Source organism: Cavia porcellus, unplaced genomic scaffold (genome assembly GCF_034190915.1).
Source record: "Cavia porcellus strain 051 isolate PalLab524CR breed Dunkin Hartley unplaced genomic scaffold, mCavPor4.1 scaffold_9, whole genome shotgun sequence".
In the NCBI taxonomy this organism is placed as follows: Eukaryota; Metazoa; Chordata; class Mammalia; order Rodentia; family Caviidae; genus Cavia; species Cavia porcellus.
This window is the reverse complement of record NW_026947492.1, coordinates 1963144-1982295: the sequence shown is the minus strand read 5'-3', so window position 1 is coordinate 1982295 and position 19152 is coordinate 1963144. Positions and strand designations below refer to the sequence as shown.

At 35.5% G+C, this 19152-nt stretch overlaps 1 long non-coding RNA gene across 1 annotated transcript in view; it reads right to left on the bottom strand.

The window, feature by feature from the left end:
• Positions 1-19152, bottom strand: part of LOC134477516 (uncharacterized) — a 55884-nt gene that overhangs the window by 10059 nt on the left and 26673 nt on the right. The window contains exon 2 of the long non-coding RNA XR_010049540.1: positions 15697-15831. This is a non-coding gene — a long non-coding RNA (uncharacterized LOC134477516). The remainder of the gene's footprint in view (positions 1-15696; positions 15832-19152) is intronic.

The window sequence follows — 19152 nt, the reverse complement described above, 5'->3', positions numbered from 1 at the left end:
AATTGTGTTTTTATTAATACTGTTATGTACTGATATATTCAATTATACTATGTCTGATGATATAGTCAATTCTATTGAAGATAACAAGAGACAATACAGCAACCATGGTAGAACTCTTTGTACAATGGTCTTATATGTCTTTTTCATTTCATGTGTTTATAGGAATATGTTTTGTTTTGTCTTGCTTTGTTTTGTTTCTCCCTCTAATATAGAAAGGATAAAAATACATGTTGAGACTCATGCATGTGTAGGACCTATAAACAGTTTATGAGAACTGATGTTATGACACATGATGAAATGAATAGATAGTTTGAAGAAAAAGAGACACTAAAATACGCAGTGCTAATCCTGGAGTATCATATTGTAAAACCCAGCCATAGTATTATTCTTTGTTCAGAGTGATATTAGCCTGCCTGTGTTTGTTCAATCTCAACATAAATGAAGATATGTATAACTGCATGTATGTCTAAGTGTATAGGATTGACAACCACATTACTAAGTTTTTGTTGGACAGTTGAACAGAACTGTTTGCAGTTCATTGTTTGAATTCCCACTTTATAGGTTCTACTTTTGTATCTTGAATAAGTATTAGTAAAAGGACAATATGTAAACATCAACTAGTGATTTCTTACTGTTTATTTTTTCTCTGAATGTATGTATTATTTCTAGCCATTTTCTGTTTTGCTTAGTCTTTCTTTAAATAAAATTAAAAATAATACATGAAAAAATGTTAACATCATTTGTCATTCAATGCAAAATGCAAATTAAAACAATTCTGAGATTTCATCTCACTCCAGAAAGAATTGCTAACATCAAAAAATTAATTGCAAAACCTCTGCGGAAATCAGTATGGAGATTCCTCAAAAAACTAGGATTAGAAGTTTCATTTCACCCAGGTATTCTCCTTCTGGGTATTTTCTCAGAAGAACTGGAAACATCATACCACAGCAATATAATGTGCACCCATGTTTATAGCAGCACAATTTGTAATAGCTAAATCTTGGAAACAACTCAAATGAACATCAACTGAGGGATGGATAAAAAAGGATGTGGTATTCTTATGTAATAAAATATTACTCAGGAATAAAGAATGATAAATTCAAGGCTTTTGTAGGAAATGAATGCAACTAGAAAAAATACTCATAAGTGAAATAAATCAGACTTGCATATGTAAACACTGTATTGTATCACTAAAAGACCCTAAAAGCGAGGGCTGGGGGTTTAGTTCAGCTGTGTTTTAGTGCTTGCTTGGCAAATGCAAGGTGGTGAGTTCGATCTCTGGTACCAAAAAAAAAAAAAAAAAAAAAAAAAAAAAAGAAAAAACAAAAAACAAAAAGAAAGCTGTTGATTTTGGTGCTGGAGATTTAGCTCAGCAGCAAAAGCGCCTGCTTGGCAAGCGCAAGGTCATGAATTTGATCCCCAGTACCAAAAAAGAAAGAAAGAAAGAAAAAGAAACTGAAAGTGTAAATAAGATCCAGAGTTACAATAGACATGGTAAAAGGGAAAGAAACTGCTCAGAGGTAAATTGTTTGATCAGTCTTGCGTGCCTGTATCTGGTAGCCTGAGCAGTTAATTTGAGGACAACAATGTACAGTATAGCGTGTTAAACTCCTGTTGTCTTGTTTTGAAATCCTAGCCATTGTTGTTGTTGTTGTCACTTTGCTTTTGTGTTGTTTTTGTTCGTTTGCTTCTTGATTTTTCTGGTTTTATTCTGTGTAAAAAAGAAAAAAGAAGAGGTAGGTATAGTGGTGGCCCTGAGCTAGCTTGTCCTTAATGCTAGCTAATTACTTTTCTGGAATAATTTTAATAAAATAAAATATTTATATTATTAAAACTTAAAATTACATAAAGTATATCTAAAACAAATTTTTAAATAAACAATAAACTTCCTGTTCATGAATAATAAACTCATTGAGAGACAAATCAGAGAAGCAACACCTTTCACAGTAGCATCTGAAAAAAATGAAATATCTAGGAATCAATCTACTGCAGGATGTGCAAGACCTCTACACTGAAAACACAGTACTTTGGAAAAGGAGATTGAAGAGGATATCAGAAAATGGAAAGACATCTCTTGCTCTTGGGTAGAAAGAATATAGTTAAAATGGCTGTACTTCAAAACTGTTATTCAGATTTAATACAGTTCTGATCAAAATTCCAATAGCATATCTCACAGAACTAGAGAAAATATTCTGTAAGTTCATTTAGAACCAGAAGAGACCTAGAGTAACAAAGGCGATTGGGGCAACAAAGACAAGACTGGAGGCATCACAATCCCTAAGCTGAAATTCTACTATAAAGCTACTGTTGTAGTCAGGGGTTGTACACAGAGAACAATTAGGATCAAGACGTGGAGTTTATAAAATTATTTTTATAATGGTCACCAGGAGTTAACACAGGAAAATGCAGGAAATCTATCTGGAACACCAAACACATAGATTATTTAGTCAAGAGCCTAAACCCCACAGCAATGTCCCACATGAGTCCAGATAAAAATCCAGAGCTCAAGACAACACCTCCAGGAGACCAACTGGAGGTCCAGAGCCCACAGGAAAGATGCACACCAGTCTCTTTTACAGATCCGTGTGGGGAAGACCCAAGGGTCAGCAGTGGAAGTCAGAAAGTCTATGCCGGCAGGATGAAGGAGCCGTGCTAGTGGGATGAGGGTTCTACGCTGGAGCCAAGAAGTCACACTCACAACAAAGACCAGCGCTATCCTGAAAGGCATCACAGCTGTCCTTAGCGACATGGAGGCCCCGAGCTGCTCCAACAACAAGCACAGTCGGGTACATGCCAGGAAGCAGTGTGACGAGTTCATCCTGGAGACCAAATGGCACACGTCTTCCCCTCCGGATCCAGGAAGCAATGCTCGATGTCAGGACCAGAGCTTCTCCAGGAGAACCAATGGCTCAAACAGCAACCTGTAGGAGAACCCACAATGCTACAACGCCTTAACACCTCAACCCCTAACACCTCCCTTCTTCTCCACCTGTTTACCCTGGCAACTTTCCTCAGGTGGAGCATCTTCGCTCAGTGCCATGCTGATGTAATGCAGCCAGTGTTCAGTTGACCATCAGTTCTTAATCCATAACAGCTACTGTGATAAAATCTGCATAGTACTGGCAAAAAAAGAACAGACCTAAAGATCAACGGAACAGATTAGAAGATGCAAAAACATCTCCAGACTAAACCGCCTTGTCTTTGACAAAGGTGGCAAATACATTCACTGGAAGAGGATAACCTTTTTAATAAATGGTGCTGGAAAAACTGGATCTGTACATGTAAAAGATTAAAACTGGAACTAAATCTTTCACCATGCAAATTCAAAATGGATCAAAGATCTAAATATTAAAACAGAAACATTAAATATGCTGGAAGATAGAATGGGTAAAACTCTTGAAGACATTGGTGTAGGCAAAGACTTCAGGAATAAAAACCTGATTGCACAGGAACTATCACAAAGAATTAACAACTGCAATCTCAGCAAGAGAAATCACCAACAGAGTGAAAAGACAACCCACCGTAAGGGGAAAATGTTAGCCAGCTGTCCTCAGACAAAGGATTACTACTGAGAACATACAAAAAAAACTCCAAAAAAAAAAAATCAGACCTACCAAATGTAAAGACTGAATCCAAAAATGGAAATCTGAGATGAATACACTCTTCTCAGATGAAGAAATACAAATAACAAATAAATATATGAAAAAATGTTCAACATCACTGATCATTTTGAGATGCAAATTAAAACAACACTGAAATTCCAGAATGAAAGACTATCATCAAGAAATCAACCAAAAGCAAATGCAGAAGGAGCATGGGGGGAAAAGGAACCTTTCTCCATTGTTGGGGGGGAGTATAGACTGGTGCTAGCACTTGGAAATCACTGTGGAGATTTCTCAAAAAACTAGGATCATAGGTCTGATTTGACCCAACTATTCCCCTTCTGTATACCTTCCCAGATGATTTAAAAACACCATATCATAGGAATATATGTGCGCCCATGTTCATAGCTGCTTAATTTAGTATAGCTGGACCTTGGAAACAACCTAAATGTCCATCAGTCAAAGAATGGATAACACATATGTGGTATTTTTATACAAAAGAGTGCTACTCAGCCATAAAGAAGGATAAACTTAAGACTTTCATAGATAAATAGTAGCAATTTGAGACCATACTCATAAGTGAAACAAATAACACTTCCATGTATAAACATCATATCCTTATTGTGAGAAGCTGAAATTTTATGTATATATATAATTAATAGTTATACTACTAATTTCTCTTGATTTTAAAGAAAGGTTTGTGCTAATATTGTTTAGACAAACGCTGATATCTTCTACTATAAGTAACTAAAGATAATAACGTGCTATGTATTAATCACTGTTACCCTCTAATTATCGTATTTTGAAATTTTGTGTTATTTTTTCCTCCTTAGAAGATTTTTAAAAAATAAAGAAGGAGTTCAGGAGAAAAACACACCCTCCAGGTCCCAGCTCTTAGGGGCCTGCCTCTAACCCAGCCCCATCTCTACCTCCCAGTAGCATAGTCAGCCACTAAGCTCATCAGCAGATGAATTCATCCTGGAGGACAGCACCTGCATGATCCAGCCACCTATCAGAAGCCCTGTCTCTGTGCACATGACAGTTTAGGGAAACATTCAAGAACCCAGTGATTTTTTTTTTTTTACTAAAATTCAGGTGTATTTTACAAAACGATACTTCTAACAGAACAAGACTTAAACATTTCCAAGTATATTAATATAGAGTTTACTGATTCTGAACAGGAGTGTAGTAATCACAAATGGTTCAGAATTTATTCTACACATTTCATTATATCTAATATATTATTACCATGGTGGTAAGTGTGTCTCTGTTCTCACATTTTTTGCTATTCTATAAATACTGCACGCTAACCAACTGCACTACTTGAGCCTTGAGATTTCTTATTAGTAGAAATGATGCTACAATAAACACCTTCATCCATTCCCTAGTGTGTTATTTAAACACCTATTTTTGGATCATTTTCAAAATGATCAAATTTGCCATTGACTCCTTTGGCTTCTCTTGATTTCTCACTTCAATTTAGTATCACTCCTGGTCCAACAGGAAGGCAGTTCCCATTAATTAATGTTCAAATTGTTGTCACCATCTGTTACATCACCCCAAGTTCACAGGCCTAGTTCAAACACCTACTGCATCTCACCTAAATGATTGTAGGAAGACAAAGCCTCTAAATGTATTAACCTTGGAATGCTAAACAGAATTAATTTTTCCCCAAACATCACTAATATTTTAGATATTGTGATTTTTCTAAAGAGGGATAAATTATGCACTTTTCCCAAACTTATTTGATTATATTTTTATTTTTTTCTATCAGCACAAGTAACAAGTATGTAAAACAGTTTGAGAAGTGCTGATATTCACAGCTCACCAATGCCAGGTTAGTAGACTTTGTTCTCAACAGGTAAATTTATGGCACATAGACATAGTCATAGATCTCCATTTTATTCTTATGGATCATAATCCCACGTATCAGCTAAAATACTGTTATTGTTCGTCATCCAGTGGAAAAGGCAGTAATTAATTCTAAAATAAAATACTTCAATTTCAAGTAACTAGGATGGGAACAGACAGAAAGGAACACACAGTTATACACAACAGGCCATAAACCATCAGCTTTCATCTGCTATGTGAAATTATAACCCCTCAATGATTAGTAAACCTTATCCAGAGTGATTGTGTCTCTATTATAACAACTCAGTCACTTTAAAAGTGAAAAATTTATTCAAACTGATTGTTATGAAATAACACGTTTAAGGCAAGTGAATTTTTCCTGCAGAAAATTACGGAGATGGTAGGCAGGCTAGTCAGTTGCTTATTTTCAAGTCATTTTTCTGTCTTGTGAGGAGTTATGCTTGTTAAGCTACATTCATATTTCAACTGGCTGGAAATGCCTGCGAATGGGAGGAGCTGGTAGAATTCCAGAGAGGCTGAAGAGGAGGAGCCACCGTGCTGTTCTACCTTGAGCAGAATGTATTTACCTTACAACTGAAGATAACCTCCCTTCCGTGGTTGGAGAGCCTTCTAATAGCCCCTTACTTGATGTAATTTTTACTAAATGTTCCTACTTCCTGGACTAGGGAGCAAATTTCTTTGCACCATCTTTGAAAGTCTGGGGCAATATGGCCTTCTGCTTTAGATCTGTGAACACCTCAACTTTCCCTGTTTTAACTCTTTCCCTTCTATATATTACCAGTACTCTGTACTAAAAAGTCACTGTGTAAAACACCCCAAGTGTTATTTTCTTCTAACTAGGTTATGGGCAATATAACGGAAAGTAGAGCACATGATATATTTTAGGAGATTAGTATTCAATGACTCTACCATGATATTTTATCAATGGAATTAGCTTAATGTGCTTGGATTACTTCTGATTTTGTTTTTGTTGTTTGTTTGTTTATCTTTTTCAGACAGGGTTTCATTATGTAGTGCAAGCTGGCCTTGAACTCACTTTATAGCCCAAAGTGACCTGCATCTCACAGTGATTCTCCTGGCTCAGTCTCCTGAGGGCTGGGATTACAGACATGACCCACCACGTCTGGCGCAGGATTATTAAAAAACGATTTTAAAACATTTAAAAGTAGACTAGAAGATGAATGTATTAGAGAATAAGGTATGAAAATTCAGCAAAGATTGTCACTGATTCAGGATGACCATTATTTCAATATTGATACGAATATGGTAGGTACTAGTCTAAACAACTCTCAGAAAATCAAAATAAAATGAAATAAGCACATGTAGTACCATGGTAAAGAAAGGAAGACAGAAGGGTAGTCTACGATAGTAACTGAGGCAGAATGCTAAAAACGGAATCCTACCTCCTTGGATTGTTAGAGGTAGGACTTTACACAAGGTTTGCAACTCTCTTGTGCTTTAGTAGCTTCTATAAAATAGACTATTGGTGTCTACTTCACAAAGTTGTTATGAGAATTACATTAATTCATCAGTGTAATGTTATACAACATGCTTGGTCCAGAGAAGCCACCAAATTATTGCCATATTTTATCATTATTATTTCATTATTAGTTTTGCTAAGACTGGGATATAGAGCTAGGAAGAGCTAAGACTCGAATCCAAAGACACAAATAAAACTATATGTGAATCAGAGGTTCGTATAACAGGTATCTTTTTTTCTAATATTCTTAAAAGGCAAAAGTTGCCTTTTTGAAACATAAACACTTGCATAATTTTCCATACAAATGTTTAGCGAGTTTGTTTCATATTGTGAAAAGGACCAGGTCGGCATACTTTGCCTCTGAATTCAGATAAAGGTTGAAGCTGAGATGTGAGACCTTTCTTAGAAAATAAAAAGAAAAACTGTTCACTCTGATAGTCATGAAAATGGTTTTCCTAACATTTCAGCTTTTCCATTATGCTCTGTTCACCTTGTTACTGAGTGAAGCATATGACTAGGCCTGACAATTGAGTTTCAAGTGGAAAATGTGTCACTTGAGGGTAAGAGCAGAAACTTGCTCCCTATGCCAAGCTCTTTCCCCTTTTGCCACAGTCAATAGATTGGAGATAACTGTTACTGTGGTTAGATCCCTCATGACCATGATGGGTAGAAAGGTAGCATCAGGAAGATAGAAACTCTGTTGTGATAAGCCAGAAACATTTGCAGGTTATTTATTACCAGATCACCACCTAGTCTGTCTTGTTTCCTAACTTAAGATCTCAAAAGAAAGACAAGAAATACATGTGGAGATTATTATTCTAAGACCCATCGCAGACTCAACCCACCTATAGTAATTTTCATTGCCTAATGTTTTCTCCACAGTGATAATCTATGAAGACTTTTGCACTAAAGTTACCTGCAGGAACAGTTTCAAAGACAAAGGAGAGTAGCAGAGATTAATCCTTACACAGTGGGAAGGCTTCTGAAAAGATGGCTCTCAAGAGATAAAGCCAAACACAGTAGAGGGGGAGAAAGGACTCAGGTGCTTTTGAGAAAGAAATAAAATATGGTTAAAAAAACAAACAAACAAAGGGAAAGTGCATTCAATACAGAAAAACAGACGTGATGGAAGGAAGTGAAGCAAATACTTCCACATGCATTCTGGGAAGTTGACATTACCCTAATCTTAAATCCAGACAAGAAAATAAAACTATAAACCAATATTTCTCATGACCATACTTGTAAAACTTTTCAACAAAATATTAGCAAATCAAATCCAACAATGTATAGAGACAGCTATGCACTACCACCAAGTAAGCTTTATTCCAGATTTGCAACTTTGGTTCAATGTTCAAATATCAATGAATATAATCCATCTTATTCACAGGCTCAAGAAGAAAAATCATGTGATCATATGAATAGATGCAGAAGAAGAACCTGATAAAATTCAATAGGATTCAAGATAAAATCCAAGTCCCTAGGAACTATGAAAATTTTCTCAACTTAATAAAATAGTATCTACAGATCTACAGCTAACATCATAGCTAATGACAAGAAACAGGAAGACTTCTACCTATGACCAAGAATAAGCAAGTATTTCCACTATCGTTACTCTTTTTCAACATCATGGAAGTACTGACAAATGCAAATACGACCAAAAAAAGAAATAAAGTATGTCTAGATCAAGAAAGAACAAAACTGTCTTGTTCACAAATAACACGATTGTCTATATAGAAAACCTGAAAGAATTAACTAGTAGATTTAAAAGATATATGTAAATAAAGACAACATAAAACTTTTTACAAGGACATTCATAAAAATTTATTCATAGGATATAGATATGAAATTAACATAAACACATTAAAAGAGCAAAATATAAAATGGTAAATATACCTGTGTTATATTTAAATAACATTTGATTGGCACAGAGCATCATAAACTATAAAGACAGAAGAAAATATTTGTAATACATAAAATTTACAAAGATGTACATGAAATATATAAAATATATTGCATTCCTCTATTTATAGACCACTAGAAACCCATATTTCTTTATTTCTTTTTCATACAAATTGAAATCATGGCCTCGCTCTTGCCACCAAATGCTGTGCCACTGAGCTCTATCCCCAGCTAGAAATCAATACTTAAAAGACAAATTGATGCTCTGAAATAAGGTAGAAATACACATATCCTTGCAGAAAATAACAAGCACTGGAAAAATGTTTGGTTTACCTGGACTTCAGAGACACTTAAGAAAAAAGTAAAAATAACAACAAAAAAACACTGAGCATCAAGTTTTAGCAATGATGAAAGGAAATGGTGTTTATTGTGCATTACTGGTAATCCAGACAATTCATTAAAGCACGTAATCATATATCAAGATGATTGCAAATTACATGAACTGAAAATATACAAATAAAATTCAAAATATTTAAATTTCACAACAATGTATATATCCCAGACATATAGATAGATAGATAGATAGATAGATAGATAGATAGATAGATAGAGACCCACAATAGACATATGAAAGAATATTTACTATTCATAAAAATGAAAAAATTGAGAAATGACTAAACAAACCATAATTTATTATACAGTCAGTTATTATATCATAAATGTTCTCTTTGAAAAGTTCCAAAATATACTATTTTTAAAAACAAACAAGCAAGCAATGGAAGCTATAGTCTATCTAATACGGATTGAATGTGCCTTACAGATTGAGGCCTTAGGAGGATTTAAGGATTTTGAAATATTTACATAATGAGATACACTAGAGATGGAACTAAAATCTAAATACAAAATTAATCTACATTTCATATATGTTTTATACATATATCCTAAGGGTAATTTCATACAATATTTTGAAATGTGCCTGCCTATAGACTGTGACCCATTATATGAGGTCAGATATGAAGTTTCCATTTGTGGAATCATGTTAGTACTCAAAAAGTTTTACATTTCTTTTGGAGAATTTCAGATTTCAGATTTTTGAATTAGGAATGTCCAACTTCTGTAGTCTAATGTAGAGAATATCTACAAACTGTGTAGGAATAAGAATCATTATGTTTGCATAGCACGTCTTTGAAAAGCTGTGGGGAGAAGAAAAGAGTAACATTATTTTCAACCCTTAACTCTATGTTTGAAAATGTCCTTAATAGAAACTTGTTTTTACAAACATATGGGTTGTTTATACTAAATATGTAGTAAGCACCCATGAGTTCACAATTTAAAATGGAGCTAGGAATATTATGGTGGTAAATTCCTAGTTATGTAGCTCCCAATTCATTTCTTACATATCCTCTCTTCTGCCACAAACGGTCATCATCATCCTGAACTCCAGGTTTATCATTCCTTGTGTTTCTTGTTATATACCTTTTGTATTTCTCCAGGTTTCACAAACTATTTTTATATAAGATGTTAACTGTTTTAGTTGTATATAAAGTGATATTTTTCCATTAAAAACCCTTAATACCTTCAAAAAGACAGAAATTCAGAATATATTTTCTGACTTCTTGGAAATAAGCTAGATGCAATAATAAAAATATAGTCAGAAAACTTGTAATTACATGGAAAATGAACAATGTACTTAAATATAAACCATGATCAATGGGCTAGGGATTTAGCTCAGCAGCATAAGCACCTGCCTAGCAAGTGCAAGGTTGTGAGTTTGATCCCCAGTACGACAAAAAAATAAATATGTGAATAAATCATGATTAAGGAAAAATAAAAAATAGAAAACATTTTCAACTGAATGATGGTGATAAGCATATAACATATCAAATATACTTATGAGACATAATTGGAGAAAGATTTTTATGGGAATTATTAACTTTATATGTTAATACTGTAAAATAAAAGTAGATGATCACTTAGATTTCATTTCTAACCCAAAATGGAAAATGAAATAAAATAAAAAGTACAAGATTGAAAATAATGAATAAAAAATTAATGAACTAGAAAATGGTACGACAGAAGAAAACCACAACAGACTCCAATAATTCCTCTTAAGGTTAGCAGCAGTAATAAACTTCAAAAAGAAATAAAAACCAAAAATTACCAGAAACAAATGAAAAAGGATACAAGTCCACATCTTTCAGACATTAACACAAATAAGAAAATACTAACTACAAATTTATAACAGAAACTTGGCACAATTTAAGTATCATAGATGTTTTTCAAAACTTAAAAGCTACTAAAACTAACAGAAAAGAAATGGAAAATCTTATTTTTTAAGAAATTTGAATTTTTAAAAAAATCTATCCATAGAGAAAAATCTCTGGCCCAAATAACTTCTCTGGTATTCTTCCAGTTACTGCAAGAAGAAATGGTACCAAAATTAACACATAGTTTTCAAAAGAATAGAAAAGTAAAAATAAGAACTGTAAGAAAAATATAGAAAAACATTTTTGTGACCTTGAAATAGTCAGAGATTGTTTTAACAAGATCAAAACAAGTGAAACTCATAGAAAAATGTTTATAAATTAGACTTCACTAAAATTAAGCTTCCCCAAGGGAACGGGAGGACACTTACAAAAGAGTAATGAAGGAATGAATGTGATAAAATAATGCACTTTGTGTCCTTTGAAAGCAGTGTTTTGTAAAATTAATGGGCACAAACACAAATATACTCAAAGACAATTATTAAAATGAAGTTTGAGCATTTGAATTCTATTCTGAAAGACAGTTATTTAAAGAGACACACTTTTCACAACGATTGAAGTCAAAATAGAAAAACACACTAAATACACCATAACATCACTGGTGTAATATCGTTCTTCTCTAAACTTTAATTCCATGTTTAACTTACAGCTTTAAAAGTCACCTATCTTGATGCAGAGGAGCAAGGATGGTGGGTAGATAACAACTGGCTACAAAGGCTCCTTGAGATAGTCAAATTTAGAATTCAAAATAATACAGAGTAGGGAGCCCCTAACAGAGGGAGATGAATTCTCTCATCCCAAGAAGAAATTAAGGTGAGAAGAACTAACCAAACATACAGCCCTGGTGCTATTATTGGAACAGCTAAAGGTTCAGTGTTTTCACCACAGGGGGTGACTTGCTGACCATCCAAGGTTGTGCTGCAGCTTGCCGAGATCCGGCAGCCACTTGCTGAGCTGTCCGAGGTCCCACCGCTTTGACTCACTGGAGGCACAATCACACTGAAGTTGGGGTTGGCCAGCCAAATAGAGAGCTGAGTTGGCAGGGGCAGCAGTGACTTCAGTCAGTTGTTCCCTTCCAAACAAGATTGGTGGAGTGAGCTAGGCCTGAGTAACGTGACCTGGCTGAGATCCAATAGGTTATCTGAAATCAAGTCCCTAGAGCTGTGGCACACACTAACCCAGAAGCTTGACTGACCTGGAGGGGAGGCAGTGCAGAGTAATACAGGACAAGCCACAGCAGTTTTACTGATCCAGAAGGGAGGGACCAGCTTACACTGTCCCTGTCTGCAACTCACTAGCCCACAGTAGTGGGAAGGGTCATCTAACCAGCGCACTTCAGAAGAATTGTAACCAAAAAGAAAGAAACTGGGACCCCCTGGAAGAAGCAAAAAAAAAAAAAAAAATGGGAAGAGGAAGTAACAACAAATGTGCCTTGGTCCCAACCTTGGAGAACACTTACCCAGGACAGGTTAATACAAAGGAGAATGGGAACAGCAAACATGCAGTATCAGACAAGGCACCAGTGAACATAAAGAGATATCTTCAGGACCTCATAGACGAGTTTAAAAGTGAAATATTTAGCCAAGTAAAGCAAGATATAAGAAGATTAATAAAAGAGATACTAAGCACCCCTCAAGCAGACACAGATGGAAGAAGGGAGGAACTCAAACAAAGGAGAGAACCATTTTGATAAAGAATATAAAGAAAACATAGATTATACGAGGTAGATTCAAAGAAATTACCAGGATTAAAAACTCTGGAAAGATGGCAAATCTGCTTGAAAGAAGCTAAGGATAGATTATCCAAACTGGAGGACAGCTTTGCAATGTGGGAATGTGAAAGGAAAAACTTTTTAAAAATAACAAGGAGACAAGCAGTAGCAATACAAAGGCTACAAGATGACAAGAGGATCTATAATTTGAGAATAAAGAATGTGAATGAAGAAGCTGGGGTACAAACAAAGGAACTTCAAAGGCTATTCACAGAAATAGTTAAGGAAAACTTCCCAAACAAAGGAAAAGGAAATGATATTCTGATGTATGAGGCATACAGAACTCCAGCCACCTACAACCAAAACAGAGCTACACCCAGGCATATAGTAATCAAGAGCCCAGAAATTAAATATAAGAACAGAATATTAAAAGCTGTTAGAGACAAGAAACAGATCACCTATAAAGGAAGGCCCATCATAGTAACAGCAGATTTCCCGACACAAACGATCAAGTCAAGAAGAGCCTGGAGCAAAATATTACAAGCCTTGAAAGAAAATAACCTCCATCCCAGATTGGTATACTCTGCTAAACTGTCTCTAGAAATTAATGGAGAAACAAGATGCTTCCAAGACAAAGAGGAACTTGGGAAATTCGCAACCACCAATCCAACTCTACAGAGAATACTGCAGGACATTCTAGAGAGAGAGAAAAGTACTAGGATTCCAGGAACAGTGGCAGAGAGGCCTCAATGAATGGAGCAGAAAACAGAATGAAGAAGATAAGTAGACAACTGATGGCAAAAAAAGAGCATAACAGAAATGAGGCAGAGAAGATTTTATTCAAAACTGATATGACTGATAGTCTCAAGTCTGAGAGTATAGGCAACTACACTGAACATGACAAGACCCTATGATACACATTCTGGATTGATTACTGCCTGTTTTTGAAGTTCTATACTATACAAGGTTGTGTTTTTGTTAATACTGTTATGCACTAATATATTCAATTATACTATGTCTGAGGAATAGCAAATTCTATTGAAGATAGCAAGAGACAACACAGGGACTATGGTAGAACTCTTTTTACAACAGTCTTATATGTTTTTTTCGTTTCATGTGTTTATAGGAATATGTTTTGTTTTCTCTTGCTTTGTTTTGTTTCTCCCTCTAATGTAGACTGGTTAGAATTACATGTTAAGACTCATGCGTGTGTAGAACCTATAAACAGTTTATGAAAACTGATCTTACAATACATGATGAAATGAACAGATACTTTGAAGCAAAAGAGACACTAAAATACCTAGTTAAAATCCTGGGGTGTTATAATATGAAACCCAGAAATAATATTATTCTTTGTTGAGAACGATATTAGCCTGCTTGGGTCTCAACATAATATCTCAACATAATTGAAGATATGGATAATTGCATGTATATTTAAGTGTATAGGATTGATAACCATATTTCTAAGTTTTTGTTGGATAGTTGAACAGAACTGTTTGCAGTCTCACTGTTTGAATTCCCACTCTATGTATTTCATTTTTGTATCTTGAACAACTATTTGTTAAACGACAATATGTAAACATCAACTCGTGATTTCTTACTGTTTATTTTTTCTCTGAACATATGTATTATTTCTACCTATTTTCTGTTTTATTTAGTCTTTCTTTAAATAAAAGTTAAAAATAAAAAGTCAACTATCTTGTTAAAATAGTGCTCTTAATTAAAATTACATTGCTTTAGTGTTTTAGGGTTTTTACTAATTTTTAGAGTTAGGGTTGAGCTTTATATGTGCCTTAAAAATTTTTTTTTATCGGTACCGGGGATTAACTTACAACCAGGCACTTATACTGCTGAGCTATTCCCCAGCCCGTCATGCCTTAGGCTATATTATTATATATATATATATAATATATATATACCAATAATATATATATATAATATATATATATCAATAACTATATATATATATCAATAACTACTCTGTATTGGTCCATGAATAAAAATAAGATACCATTAAAAATGATTGTGATTGTGATTATTTTAATATGGGTATGTATATCATCCAAGTGAGATAAAAATATCTTCACTGTAAAGATCACTGTTCTAAAGACATTCATGGAATACATTATACACTTTTAATAATTATGATTTTAAATTTATCATGACACAATTAAGAGACTAAAAGACTAATGCACAGATGAGAGAAGATATTAGCAGTACATGTACCTGAAATGAGGCTTACATGCATAATTCATGGGAATGCCTATAAATTAACAATAAGCATAAAATAGTAAAAGTCCAATATAAAAATTAGACAAGAATTTGAATATTTATAAATGAAAGTATTCAAAAAGTCAACTGAGGGGCTGGGGATTTAACTAATCGCATAAACAACCTGCCTGGCAAGCGTGAGGTCATAAGTTCAATTCCTGGTACAAAAAAAAAGTTTCAAATAAACCAAAACAACAAAAAGTAAACTGGAAAATAGTTGGACTTTTAAACAACAAGAAATACACAGATGGCAAATAAGCACATGAATGGACATTCAAACAATTACCTTCAGGGAAATGCAAATTACAACCAAGTGTAACATTGATACATACTTACAAATGGCTAAAATTAAAAAAATAGCAACAAAGCTACATGCTGGCAAGGATATGGAGAAACTCATAAACTGGCGAGGGGAATATAAAACAGTGTGACTACTTTGAAAAGCAATGGGGCAGTCTATTATAACATCCAGTGTGAGCATCGGTCCACCTCCTTTACCATGCTGGTGGCAGGGCTGACTGTTCAAAGGGAGGACGGAAGCACTGGACCGGCTGAAGTCCACTAAAGGCAACCAAGTTGAAAATTTAGCTTTGTCACCTGTCACGATGAGCTCCACCCCACTTCTGCATTTCCTCCGTGTCTTTGAGCCTCACTCTGTGTTCGGTGAGCAATTCCTCTTCTTAGTCAAAGTGGGAAGCTGTTACTGCTCATAAGGACAGTAACTACAGATCTCTGGAAAACAGTAAAATAGCAAGACTTTAAATTAATCTACTAACAAATGAAAATGTTTTGCTTGTTAACTGATGTATCAAAATTGGGCTTTTCACACTGAAGAAAAACCCATAAAGAAAAATAAATCAGTTCTATCATAAATGTCCATGAAAATCTACCCCCAGACTGTCCTGGGATTTGCTAACCAGCAAACTGAACATAAAATTTGGAAACAGATGTAAGCTGAATATACAGATATGAATATTCATCCAGCATATTAATAACCAGCAGAAAAGACTAATTTGTCAATAGTTTGCAGGTCAAAACATATTTTCCAGTTTTCCCTACTTCCCTCCCTCTACCCCAGTGACTGTCAAAATGTCTGGTACTGCTTAAGCAAGTGAGTCTCAGAATGTTAGTCCTAGAATAAACTCTGGAACCCATTTGGGCCACAATGAATACAAAAAGCAATTAAAGTATAGTACCTACCATCCAGACACATAAAGTTAAGGGCAGAGGAAAGCACGTATGAGACTGTCTCTAGTATTTTGATGCACACTAATCCAGAGCCCATTTGAAATGGCAGAATGAAGTCATCAACAGCAATGGCTTTACACTTTGGGGAAAGTCGTTCAAAAGGTCGTTGCTGAGACAAGCCCAGGCCAGCAAGGAGGAGGAGTAAACCAAATCCTGGGTGTAGATCAAGTCGTTTTGTCTCTTTCGTCAGCTTCATGGCCTTCTGGGAGACCTTCCATGTCATGCCCAGTCCTCCCTCTAGAAAGCTGTTAAGCCCACCTTTCTGTCTTAGTACTTAATAAGGAATAAATCACATGCAGCAAAAAAACTTTCCACACCAGGTGGGAGTGACGACAGATTCCATGGTGCTAAACACCAGTGGTCCCAAGGCTGAAAGGCCAGTTGTAGGAGGATTTAGGGTGTCAGGGAGAAGGGATGAGAGAGGAGAGAACTAAACCCTTACCCTCTGTTAGGCAGAGGTTGGTGAGGCTGGACAGAGAGGGAGCCTTATAAAATTTTATTGATTGTAACATTGCTTCTTAAATTGTATAAAGAGACTTCAAAACATGATAATATTGCTTTTCTGGGTCCCAGACCGAAACTGTCCTACTGAAGTTAGTTTTGGTTACAAGAGGAAAATCATACAGAAACCACAGTTCTCTAAAGAAGTCCACATCTCTCTTGGAAAATGCCTTCAGAAACAGAAGAGAATGCAGAAGCGATTGGATCTTGGAACTTACAGGTAAAAGAAAGGCATTTGTTATGGTTCATTTATCCTGTCAGTGAATGTTTTCCAAGCCGAGTTCTAGACACACACTTTGCTGGTGCTGGAAATGTGATGATTCCAACAAACTTTCTGTTCTTGTGGCAGTTGAATTCAGATAGAAAGAGATAAACACTAAAACAAATAATTATAGACTTGCTTATTAACACAGAGGCCAAGTCTACCTGGATCACCTGAGAGTAAGGAAAAAAATAAAACAGCTTGAGAGAGAAAATGATTCCAAACGTCAGACAGGGAAATGAGTCGGTACAGCGCATGGTTAGCAGCATATTCAATGAAGTAGGATGTGATCTAGGTTCAGATCTTGGCTGTACTTTCCAGGAGCTATGGAATATCAGGAAAGAACTAACTACAGGAATACTAACTTCTTTAGTGCTTCTGTAATAGAAAAACGCCAGTATACCTGGGTTTTGTAGCCGTTAGACGGAGTAACAGATGCAGTGCACTTAGAATAAACGTTGCTTGTCATCTTTCATTTGGTGTTGACAGTTAGGACTGTTGTTCTATTTCTACTAGCAATAGTCGCGTGTCAGATAAATCTCATTGGCTACAGCAAATGCAAAGCTTTGACATCATGCTTTTCCCCGTTTTGCTCCTAACAATGACAACAAAGTTTCTTGGAAAGTAGGTCAGATGCTAACTATCACTACTGTGACTTAAATGAAAGAGAGGGTGCACAGGAAGCTTTTCAGCAGTTCTGAGGGCCCATCCAGGCTTCTAAAATGGTGACAAAATATTTCCCTGAGGGTTTATTTAATTTTGTCCCCAAGCTTGTTCGTAATTTTGACCATATGGTCCTGGAGGCTTCTCTATTTTTAATATTTCTACTTTGAGTGCTTTGCTTTTTAACCTATTCTAGGATAAGTCGCCCCCTTTAAACCACCCCCACTCTTTCTACCAAACCTTGATTTATTTTCCTTGAGCAGATTTCTCAGAAGGGCAAATTTTTAGAATCCTGTTACTTTGATAAACTCAGAGCTAAAAGCTAGAGACATCTCAAGCCATTTGAAAGGTCACAACAAACAGAGTTCTGCACTTGATAGGCAGCTTGATATTGTGCCAAGATCACTCCAAGGGTACACATTACACACATTAATAGCATTTCATAAAAGAAAGATTTTTTACAAAGTCCTACAAAATTCAATCTGGTCCATGATGGTCAGATAATTCTTCTGAAGAGAAACAACAGAGTTGTCCATTCAGGATTCCTTTAGACCATCTGTTCTCATTGCTAAAGGACAAAGCATAACCAGAGGATTGACCAGAATCCTGCCTGCTTGAAACCACCTTCTGCCAGCTGGACCTCAATCCCCACATTCAGGCTAGGTAAACTGCATTTAGGAAGTCTACTTCCTGAAGAAAAAATCAAGTCTCTGTTCAGCGAGGCCATTTTTTCCCTGATTCATTGGCTCTCATAGCTGGAGTGGGGCTCTATGGAACTAGCATGCAGCACACACATTACTTAAGGTGGGAGTTGGAAACGAGATCCTTTCTTGGATTCCCCTACCTGACCTTCAACTCTGCTGTCAGTGTTTAAACTCAGCTGTTCCCCTCATGATCTATGAATGTTCTGTATCCCCCAGATAGGAGTTTTAATAAATATCTGAATAACCAATAGAAGAAAAATAAGGGTTAAAAATATCAAAGAACACTGTAAAGACAGGAGAGGGAAAGGACCATATGGGGACTGGAAATCTTAATATGAATGATGACAAGGAAAATGAAGGGCTGTCTGTAAATAAAGTATCTAGGATCAACACATCCATTGCATCATCTACGTCTACGTGAGGCATCCTTTTACAGGACAGCAAACTTTGCTTTTTTCTAAACATTTTATAAAAATTTTACCCTTTTGTTTGTAGACATCCTAACCTCCAGACTGGCAGTCCTCAGAGTGGATATTACTCCCACTTTGCCAGTAACTGAAACTAAGGATCTGAGAAGTAATAAAAGTTGCTCAACATCGCACAAGTGATAAATTTACTGCAAAGAATCTCAGCCCTCTGCCTCCTAATATGGTGCTCAATGTTTCCCTACTTTAC